This window comes from Vicia villosa, linkage group LG7 (genome assembly GCF_029867415.1).
Source record: "Vicia villosa cultivar HV-30 ecotype Madison, WI linkage group LG7, Vvil1.0, whole genome shotgun sequence".
Lineage (NCBI taxonomy): Eukaryota > Viridiplantae > Streptophyta > Magnoliopsida > Fabales > Fabaceae > Vicia > Vicia villosa.
In genome coordinates, this window is record NC_081186.1 from 121,820,067 (window position 1) to 121,831,237 (window position 11,171).

An 11,171-nucleotide genomic window follows, 5' to 3' on the forward strand; every position below is an offset into this window, starting at 1 on the left:
GCTAAAAATTCATATTTTCTCCAACTCACGTGTCATTTTATTATATGGTTATTCAAACACGGGAAAAATATATTATTTTTAATTATATATGTTACTATTATTTTTATTTTGAAATTATTTTTAATTAAGAGACAATATTTTTAAATATAATATATAGAAAAGTGAGCTATATATTATTGATGTAATCATTTCACTAATTCTAATCCATTTAAATTAACATTATAATTTATAAATTAGAAAATTGTTTTATAGTTAAATAAATTAAATTATTAAGTAATACAAATATATCTATTAAAAATAAATACTTATTATTTAAAGAATTGTTTTATATATACTACTAATAACAAAGATATATTATAATAGATTATAATATTATAACTTTATTTGTAAATTATAAGTAATTCTAAAATATTTTCTTTATTTAGACCGATTTTAACTCGTGCTTTGCACGGACCTAAATACTTATTTATCGAAAAAGTCATTAAAAGTTGACTTAGGTGGTAAAGAATTAATGAGGACGAGGCAGTAAAATTCATCCCCATTAAAAAGCGAAGCTACTTAATAATCATCCATAATAAGGTTGGTGATGCTGAAAACTATTTGGCTATGTTGCCCTACCTACATACTGTTGCAAAGAGCTCGATTCACTTAAATTTTAAATAACAAAAAAATAATATATATATTAAAATTATATATAAGATCATATTGGACCTTGCTTGTAGATAATGGAACTGATCTTAGAATTCAACTCTAAGCCTGAAGTCACAAATTGCTGGAAGAAGGCATTCATCGATGAAGTTGCTTTTTTCAGGTGAGTCCTATAATATCCATACTCATTTAGAAGTTGAGGGGTTTTTGTCGTCAATTTTTTTTATTGGTGCGAATCTTTGTTTACTGGAGAAAACGGAGGAAGGCGTGATTAAAGATTTGATTAGTGAGGCGAGTTCATGGTGGAAACAATGAATTCGTTCGATTAGACCTTTGAGGGCTAGTGATGTAGATTCTGTTAGGTTAGCTTGGATTTGAGTTCATGGTATTCCTTGTCATGCTTGGTGCATTGAATTCTTTGAGAAGATCGCTAACTTCATTGACATGTTCGTTTGCACTAATGAGTCCAATGTGAAAGGCAGTAATATGGATATAGCAAGATTTATGGTGATAGTTCCTTTGCATTTTGTCTTAAAAGAACATCTGATTGTTGTTATATATGGCGCTGAATTTGGATTGGTTTTGCGAGAAGACTCTTATGGACCTTTGAAGTTCGTTAGAAACCTGGGCAATTCTAAGGGGCATTGTTCTTCTTCATCAAATTTTGAAGGAGGATGGACGGATATTGATGACTGTTCATATGGGAAGAAGGAGTCAGGTTGCAACGATTCTGCATCCTTAAGTGGTGGTTCTGATAGGGGAATGCGAGGGGAGGAGGTTAGTCAGAAGGGGAAAGGGATTGTTGATTCTAGCAATGTTTGTTGTGGAAGCAACATATCATTTTCTGAATCTAGAAAGGAAGAGGTAAATGGTGTCTTCGATGATGTCATTTTGATAGCGATGGAGGCTAAAAGTTCGGCTCAAGAGATTGGTAGTAGTCAATCTGGAAAACATTCTAAGTCCACTTCTATTGGGACTAGAGTTTGTGACTCTTTCTTGGAAACTGCTGATATTATTATTGTCCCTGGTGATACTGTTACCGCTGATGTAGAGATAGGCTGGTCTCAACTACACACGTAGAATCCTGGAAGTCTTCATTTTGGACCTGAGCATCCAGCCCAATATGGAGTTATTGGCCCAACGCTGAGGGCTATAAATACCCTATTTCACTAGAGAGTCAGGTAACTTCATTCCTTCTCACTCTTACCTTATACTTGTACTCTAATTGCTCTCTCTTCTCACTTTGGCATCGGAGTACCTTGCAGGTACACCCCCATTCATTTGAAGTCCAACTGTTGAAGACCACTGACGATCCAGTCTGATCAGGTACGATAAAAAATAAAAACAAGGTTCATTCTCACAAACAACAACCACAAAATCTATTCATAATGAAAATGCAAAATGCACCAACTTTTCCTCCAATATGCATGTGGTACCAAGTTTTTGTGAAATCAGAGGTTTGTTACTGATTTTATCATCCAGTCTTTCGGTCCTTCAATTGAACCAACGATCCCACCAATGGATCTGAGACCCGCGTATGGTCTTTCCCACCTAGACCAACGATCCCCACCGATGGATCTGAGGCCACTAAATGGACAGAAGTCCCACCTAAAGTCCGAAATACATGTATACAAGAATTTTAATGACTCAAAACTCATTATCTAGTTTTGAGTTACATTGGGCATTCATTTAAGAGGTAAAGTTTAATTTTCTTTCTTATATCAAAGAGTGTCACATAACCTCCACTCAAAAATAAATATTTTCACACACACACACACACACACACACACATATATATATATATATATTGTTCTGTATTGAGCCGACGCTTGACCCAAACATATCGTAAGGCCCAAAACCCTCCTAACCTAAGAGAATGCCCAGTTGAGCTCCTCGTCACCCGGGCCTACACCTGCACGCACACCGAGCATGAATCACTCTGGGTTAAACCTGGCAAGTCCACGAGCCCCTCGAGTCGGACTGTGGACCGAGCAAGACTGCCTACAGGGTCTCGAGCAGGCGCAACCTGCGAGCACCTCGGTCTACCCTTCTCTCCGAGGACCCTCCTCCTTGTAGGGTTCTTTCACCCTTAATCCTCTAAATAAAGTGGATTTTACGCGCTTCTGAGAAGACTGCGTCTCCCCTGAAACTTCGGAGCAGTTGACCTAGGATGGAGGCCACGTGCTAGTCTCCACTACACACGTAGAATCCTAGGAGTCTCCATTTTGGACCTGGGTATCCAGCCGAATATGGAGATCTTGGCCCAGCGCTGGAGGGTCATGTAACTTCATTCCTTCTCACTCTTACCTTGTACTTGCACTTTGATTGCTCTATCTTCTCACTTTGGCATCAGAGTACCTTGCAAGTACACTCCCCATTCATCCGAAGTCCAACTGTTGAAGACCATTGACGATCCAGTCTGATCAGGTATGATTATATATGTGTGTGTGTGTGTGTAATATGCACTTAAATGTATATAAGTTGAATTTTTCTAATTTAAATGTGTACTAGTTGAATTTTTCTATTCTTTTAAAACACAATAGAAAGATATCATTACAAGGATTACAAGGACAAAAGACCAAAGCAAGTCCCCTTAAGTATAAAGCCTAATATTAGGGGTGTCTTCTTTGTCAAACAAAAATTCCCTAACCAATTAACTAGGAAAGCAAGAAAACCAAGTTAAATTCTTGGTTTGTAAAACAAGGTTAGCCAGGAAATCAACACAAACATTGGCTTCGCGATATATGTTAGAGTATAACTTTTAAGAGTGAGGTTAATTGTGTTAACCAACACTTAGGCCCATTAGTCAGTCTGCTTAATCTATTGCTCATATGTCTAGGTCTGCTAGTAGGAGTGCCTCACCTAGAGATACTTCAGACTCTCTAAGAACTAATCTTCAATAATATATGTGTGTAATCATAAAGTCCATATCCAAAGTATATGCACAACAATTAAGCCGACGAGACTTGATTTTCGAAGAGACGGGATTAGAATTAGAAAACGCATTAACCACAAGAACACAGTCAGTTTCAATCCACAATTTTTCTAGTTAAGCTCTTTAACTTTCTCAATAGCTAGAATAGCAGCGCAAAACTCCGAAGTAACCGAGTTCTCCGCATCCCGTTAAGCATATAAGCTTCCCACATTTTTTACTTAAGTGTTTACAAGTTTAATTTTTCTATTTCCAAAAGAAAACATCATTATCATTTTTACTTTTTATCACACATTTTTTGATAATAATAATTTTTTATTGAAAAAAATCACAAATATTTTTTAATAAAAAAAAACATAAAATCTAGTGAATTTCTCAATGGACTCCATAGATCTCTCACATACCGTGCGAAATTCCAATTATGCCTTCTGCTTACGTAGATGCACTTCCGGAAGCACCCACTTTTTTAAAAAATTTAGTTTTTATTTCCGTAGATGCATCTATATGGGTGTGATTCTCCCTAACCGGGTTCCTCACATGCATGAATTCCGAAATTTAACCTCTCCGCAAAGAGTCGTAGACTCGTTCCACTAAAGGTGCAGCGTCCTCTACTACACCGACTCAATAAAAATCCCGCATGATTAGGTGGGCTTCGTCCTCTAGAGTCCTCACTCAATGCAGTCCTCTCGACATACACGCAACTATGATATGCATGAGCACATATATGCAAATATGCATCATAAACGTTTCTCAATAGTCCATTCATATATTTATTCAAAATCATATGAAACTATGTTCACAAGTTTAGCATCACAGCATAAACACATATTCATAATTGGGCACACAAAACTAAACATTCTCAGTCGGACACACAATTATCACAAAACTCCCAATTGGACAGACCACCATTCATACCAACACATATGCATTCAATCACAGATAATAGCATTAGAAAGTGCTCTTACCTTAGCAAGCTTCAAACACAGTCAACTTACGCTACATGAGAACGGTATGTCTCTCTTGACGAGGTCTCTATCCAGTTCACACTTTCAACCTTTTAAAATACACAATTTAATTAAGTTAACACTAACCCAATTACATCCATAATTAAGCTCTATTTTGGCCACTTACGTAATCAATTAGGATTAGGTTTTTATTACTGTTTTACTAACCTAATCATTTGATATTAAAAAGAATATAGCATTTCAAATAAAAAATGATTTTTCTCTTAAAAGAATGATAAAATAGTAACACAAGGAAGTTTCTAACTCAGTGTTTTAAATTCATATTTTATTCTAATCAACTCATTGTGTCAAATACTTTGATTAAAATTATTGAAAATAAATTATTATACTTCAAATTATAATTTATCAAGACAATATTGATAACTTCTAAAAATTAAGTAGTTTTAATTCATAAAAAAAACTACTGTAAGATCATTTCCAAAGTTATCAAAGTTCGTACATTTTAAAATCAAATTAGATTTGTCTCATTCTAAGAATAATTTATAAATTCTAAATTAGAATAGTATTTCCTATTTTTAATTTAGAATAAATCATTATATTGATTTTATTTCTAAAATAGTCACAATCATCTATATTTAAAATTGAATTACATTTGTTTCATCAATAAATTCTTAGACTAAACAAATTAATTCTAACAAAAAAAAATCAAACTTTTGTGAGACCGTAATAACAATTTGTGTTTCATTTTTTTGTTTTAGAAGAAATTCCTAAAAATTCAAAAACCAAGTATTATTATTTTCTATATTAAATGAATCCATACCAACTCAAATATTTATTAAAAAGGAATGAGAACTTAATCTTAGAACAGGAATTAGAGAATTGTTATGCACACCAACATAATACTCTTTCTCTCTATGTAAACAAAATCAATTAGTTATTATATGGGACCTCTAATTAAATGTGAAAAGGTAAGTTAATCTTAAAATCATTAAACATAATCATTTCTCAAAAATAATATACCAAATAAAAATTAACTTTTATTTAGAATAAAATTAAACTATATATTATTTTTATTTGACAAAATTTAAAGTATAGTTATTAAACAAACTCACGTCAGGTTGTTTGAATTTTTAAAACAAGGTCTTCTCAATTTTTTTTTGTATAAATTTCAATTTATAATAATTTTGTAAAGCTAATTAGAATAAGTAAATAATATAACCCCGTCCTTAAAACAGCCATATATATTTAGATTTTAATTTAGGTCTTAACTTAAACTGTCATGAAATTATATTTAGATTTCAATTTAGGTCTTAACTTAAACTATCATGCAATTCCAACTTTAACACATAAAGTAATTACAAAACACACTCTCATCATCAAGCTTCTCAAGTTGGCTAGCTAAGATAGCATAAAAGATGGAAAAATATTTCGTTACCTCAAGTTTTAATCTTTTCTTTAATCTTTTCTTAAATTAATCCACTAAAACTCTCTCAAATATCATTCAAATCTCACAAAGTATATATGAAAAATGCAAGAAAAAGAATATGAAGAGTGGAGGAGGAGTGTTCGGTTAATAGAGAAGAGGAGAAAGACATTGTGAGAAAGAATAGAAATATGATCATGTATTTATAAGCTATGTCATTCAACATGTACCCTTGGATTGAATAGTAGTGTGAGATAAGGATGATCTATAGCCATTAGATCCTTTCCTCACATGACATCTCATGATTACTTTGTGAGAAAATATCATGATATTTTTAGTTTCTAAAAATTAAATAATTAGTTTAATCACTCTAAAGCCAGACATGGAGAATTTAAAATAATTTGGGCTACAAGATTTTAACTATACTACATGAAATGAAAATGACTATTTTACATCGAAATAAAATGGTAGAAAAGGGACCAGAACGAATAAAAGTCGAACGCGCGTTTTATCGGAAAATAAAAATAAATATATTAAAATGATCTATGTGGAACGAATTTTAATAAAATAAAATGAAAATGATCAAACTCATAAACAAAATACCCGATTAACTAGGCTTTGGCAGGTAAAATATGATTGTAAATAGCGTCGGAAAAATAAAACGAGCTTACCGACATGATCTACGCATAACATAGATTAATAAAATAGTCTGATACATGTTAAAACTCGAAATAATTTGCCTGCTAATTTTTTGCACAGTGTCGAATTGCTTCGACTGGTCAGCCTAGTAAACTCATATTTAAATTTGGACAAAATAAGAATATTTTGCATAGATAGTTAGAATTATTAGAATATTGTGCCAATCTTACTAATATTTTGGTAGTGTTTCGGCAAGGTCTCAACAACTCGGTGTTATTTATAGACAATTATTTGGATTAACGATCGAAAAACTTCTAATTCCCTTATTAGTTCTACACCTGATACTTATAGTTACTTTAAAACTACGAGTCTTACATATGGGGTGTAGTGAGAAATTCTCAAAATCTAACCAACTAAATTGTTAATAAAAAAAAGATAGTTTGACATACTTTATTTATTTCTAAAAAAAATTCAAAAATGTAAACAGGAAGGAAGACAATTCCGCCAAACATCATAATCAACAAATAAAAAAATTACTTGGAATATGTCATAATTAATGTGTAAGAGTTACTGGGCGATGGCTGATAACAGCTAGATTTTGCTGATAACGGCTAGATTTCTTTCAATCTCCGCTCTTCTTCAATCTCCTTCTACCTCTCGATGGATGCGTCTCTCTTATTTTCGGAAACCCACTCTTCGCCCTATTTGCTCCAGAATCCATAAGAGAAACCGGTGCAACAAAAAGCAAAATATTTTGCTTCGATAGTTTCGAACAATGTTTGTAACATTCCCTTCAGTCAGCTTTCTATTCCTTGTCTTAAAGGAGATAGGTTGGCTATTACTATTCCAGAAGACGAATACAATCTGGGTGTGGAGGATTGCAAACACCACCTTCATGGTAGGGTTGTATGGTTGAAAGGCGCCACACCGTTGACGGTAGTGAATCTGAAATCGAAGCTCATGGTATCTAGCCTTCGTTAGGCTTGCGGGGTATCACTTCTCTAGGTAAAGGTTTTTTTAAATTTGCCTTCTCCTCTCTTGAAGATGTGCAAATGGTTAGGTCTGTTAGTTCTTGTAACCTTCCTCAAAGTGTGCTGAAACTGTTTCCTTAGACTAAAGATTTCGTCCCTTCTACAATTAAACAAACGTCGGCTCAGGTTTGGATTTGTATTCACGGATTATCGTAAGAATATTGGAGACCACGAATTATCTTTGTGATTGCTAGCAGTGTTGGAACTCCAATTTGCATAGATTCAGCCTCCAACAAATCTTTGTTCGAAAGACCGTTTGGGCATTTTGTGATGGTTTTGGTGGATCTGGATCTCACCAAAGATCTTAGCTACAAAATCCTTGTTGAAAGGGTGGGCTTTGATTTCTTCGTAGATATTGAATATGATAAAATCCTGGACTTCTGCTCTTTTTTCTCTTGTATCGGTCATTCTTTTAACAACAGTAAAAAGAAAAATCTTCATCAGGGAAAGGAAAAGGAGGTGGTTATACAGAAACTTGAGAAAGTTGTGTTTACTCAAGTGGGAAAAAAACCTCTGCAGGTGAATGTTCTTACCATGTGGAGGATAACCAACCAATCTTGGAATAGATAGCCGTGGAGAACCATGGGACAGATCCTGTAGTGGGGAATATTGCTAAGGTTACGGCGGGGGATCAAGTTGTTCAGCCAACTTTGGTAAGTAATTTACAAGAAAACATTCTCACTTTGGCCATCCCACAGGCTGCATCTCAGTTGAGGGAGTCAGATGCTACTACAGATAGCAAACATATTTATGCAACCCAATTGGAAGAAGTCATTCAGGTTTGCAATACTCTTCCTAGAGTTAAATCTGATCACTTCCCTATTTTTCTTTCTTTCGTGGTCAATAGGATTTCTTATAAATCGTAATTTAAGTTTCTTAGGATGTGGTCTTCTTACAAAGACTGTATTAGAGTTATAAAAAATTCTAGGGACACTAACTTTGCAGGTTGCCCAATGTACATTTTGGATAGAAAATTGAGGCTTCTTAAGGAAAATCTGAAGGTCTGGAACAGAAACACCTTTGGTAAAGTTTTAAGTAAGGTTACTGAGGCTGAAAGTGTCCTGAAGGAGATACAAGCTGACATTGATAGGAATGGCTACAATGACTTGCTGCTTGCTAAAGAAATGAAAGCTCTGCATGACCTTACGGTTGCTCTCAACCTTGAGGAAGATTTATGGAAGGAAAAATCCAGACTTGATTGGCATATTTTCGGGGATCGTAATACTCTATTCTTTCATCAGTATGCCAAAATAAGAAGGAAAACGAATCGTATCTCGGCTTTAAACATTGACAACAATATTATCACTAACAAATTTATTTTAGAAAAGCACATTGAATCCCATTTCTCTAACTTATTTAATAGTAATGTTGTTTTGCAGGATAATGGAATGATTCAAGATATCATTCCCAAACTTGTGGATGATAAAACCAATTCGATCCTGACAATGGTACCTTCAGATGAGGAGATAAGTCATACGGTTTTATCTCTTAATGATGATTTTTCTCTAGGCCCGGATGGCTTTGGAGCTTTCTTTTTCCAAAAATATTGGGATGTTGTCAAGTGTTATGTTATTAATGCGGTTTGTTCTTTCTTTATACATGGATGGATCCCTCCAAACTACAATGCTAACACTATAGTGCCAATTTCTAAAAGTAACTCAGCTAGCTCTCTTAATTAGTTTAGACCCATAGCTCTTGCTAACTTTAAACACAACATCATCACTAAAATTCTGGCGGATAGGCTTTTCTCTATTCTTCCCACTTTAATCTCTCCGGAGCAAAAAGGTTTTATCAAGGGTAGAAATATTAAGGATTTCATATGTCTTACCTCTAAGGCTATTAATCATCTTAATAATAGAATTTTTAGTGGGAATGTTGCCCTAAAGATAGACATTTCTAAGGCCTTTAACACCCTAAGTTGGCCTTTTATCATTAAAACCCTTGAGTGTTTTGGTTTCAATGGCATTTTTTGTAACTGGATTATGGCCGTTCTAAATTTTGCTCATCTCTCTATAGGGCTTAATGGCAAACAAGTGGGTTATTTTAAATGTTCCAATGGGGTTAGGCAAGGTGATCTCATTTCCCATATGCTCTTTTGTATTGCGGAGGAGGTCCTTAGTAGGGGTATCACCAAGTTGGTGAAGGACAATCATATTAATCTCATTAGGGCTTATAGGAATTGCTTTGTCCCTTCCGACACCTTGTATGCAGACGACATTATTGTCATACCCCAATTTTTTACCTTAAGATTATCCATTCATTTGCATTCCAATCACTGGTCAAGATCACAATCTTGAGTGTTTATCTTTGGTGTTGTGCTCACCTCATCTTTAAGGGGGGACCATCAAGCACCTATAGTTGTTTAGCTTGTATATGTTATACTAACCAAAATATCAAAAATATTGCTTTGCTCCTTTTGTATGTTTGTGTTTTGTAGGTACCAAGCAAAAGTATCCATTAAAAAGAGCATTTTTCAAATTTTCACTAGTCCAAATCGATTTGCATAAGGGAGCAATTGATTTGCACAACTGCTTTAGTGCCATATTTTTCCTTTTTCACCAGTGAAAATCGATTTGCATAAGGGAGCAATCAGTTGCACCAACGCGAAATTTGAAAAATGAAGGCAATTTTCAGCTTTTGAGGGTTTTGTCGCCATATTCATGTGTGGGGAGAAAATTCTTGATCTCATAATTAATTCCCTACCTCATAATGATCAAATCCTATCACACACCTTCATTTGATGACATGTGCACCACTTGATCATTTGTGATACCAATCCCATTTCTTTGATTCTTTTTATTATCACCAATATTCCACATCATTACCATAATTTCCTTCATAAACCCATCTTAATCCCATTTCTTACCAATTAAATTCAAATTAATATTCAAAGGATAATTACCAATTTGCCACTACCCTCACTCCCAATTCTATAAATAGAGGCCTCCTCTCCATTCTTTCCCAAATCACTCAAAGCTCTCCTTCTCCAAAACATAGTAAGATTCACATTGAATCTTTCTAATCTTTGAGCTAAACCTTCATCCAAACACTTTTTCTTCATCCATTCTTGGTAGATCCCGGCTTGTTGGAGGTTATTCTTGAAGAAGTTGATTTCAATTGGTAATTTCTTGTTCCACTTCCATCCTTCAAGATGTGATCCTTTGTTGATTATGTGTGTTACATCTTTGGTGTTACTTTGGTGCGATTTGCTGGTGATTTTATGGTATTTTCGTGTACAATTGTATCCAAGATCACAAGGTGTTTGGTTTAATGTTTGAACAAGTTTTCTCCCTTTATTTGCTGTTTTTTTGAAAAACTGCACAGTGCAAATCGATTTGCATCTTGTGCAAATCGATTTACACAGTTGTTTTCTACGCAGATTTTGGAGAACTGAACAGTGCAAATCGATTGCTCATTGACAAAATGCTTTTTTTCCTTTTTTAACTTGTTTTTGGTGATTCTTCTTCTCCTATTTCCTTCTTTTGATATTTGCTTTGAATTGCAAGTTTAGAGGTCCAATTCCTCTTCAAATT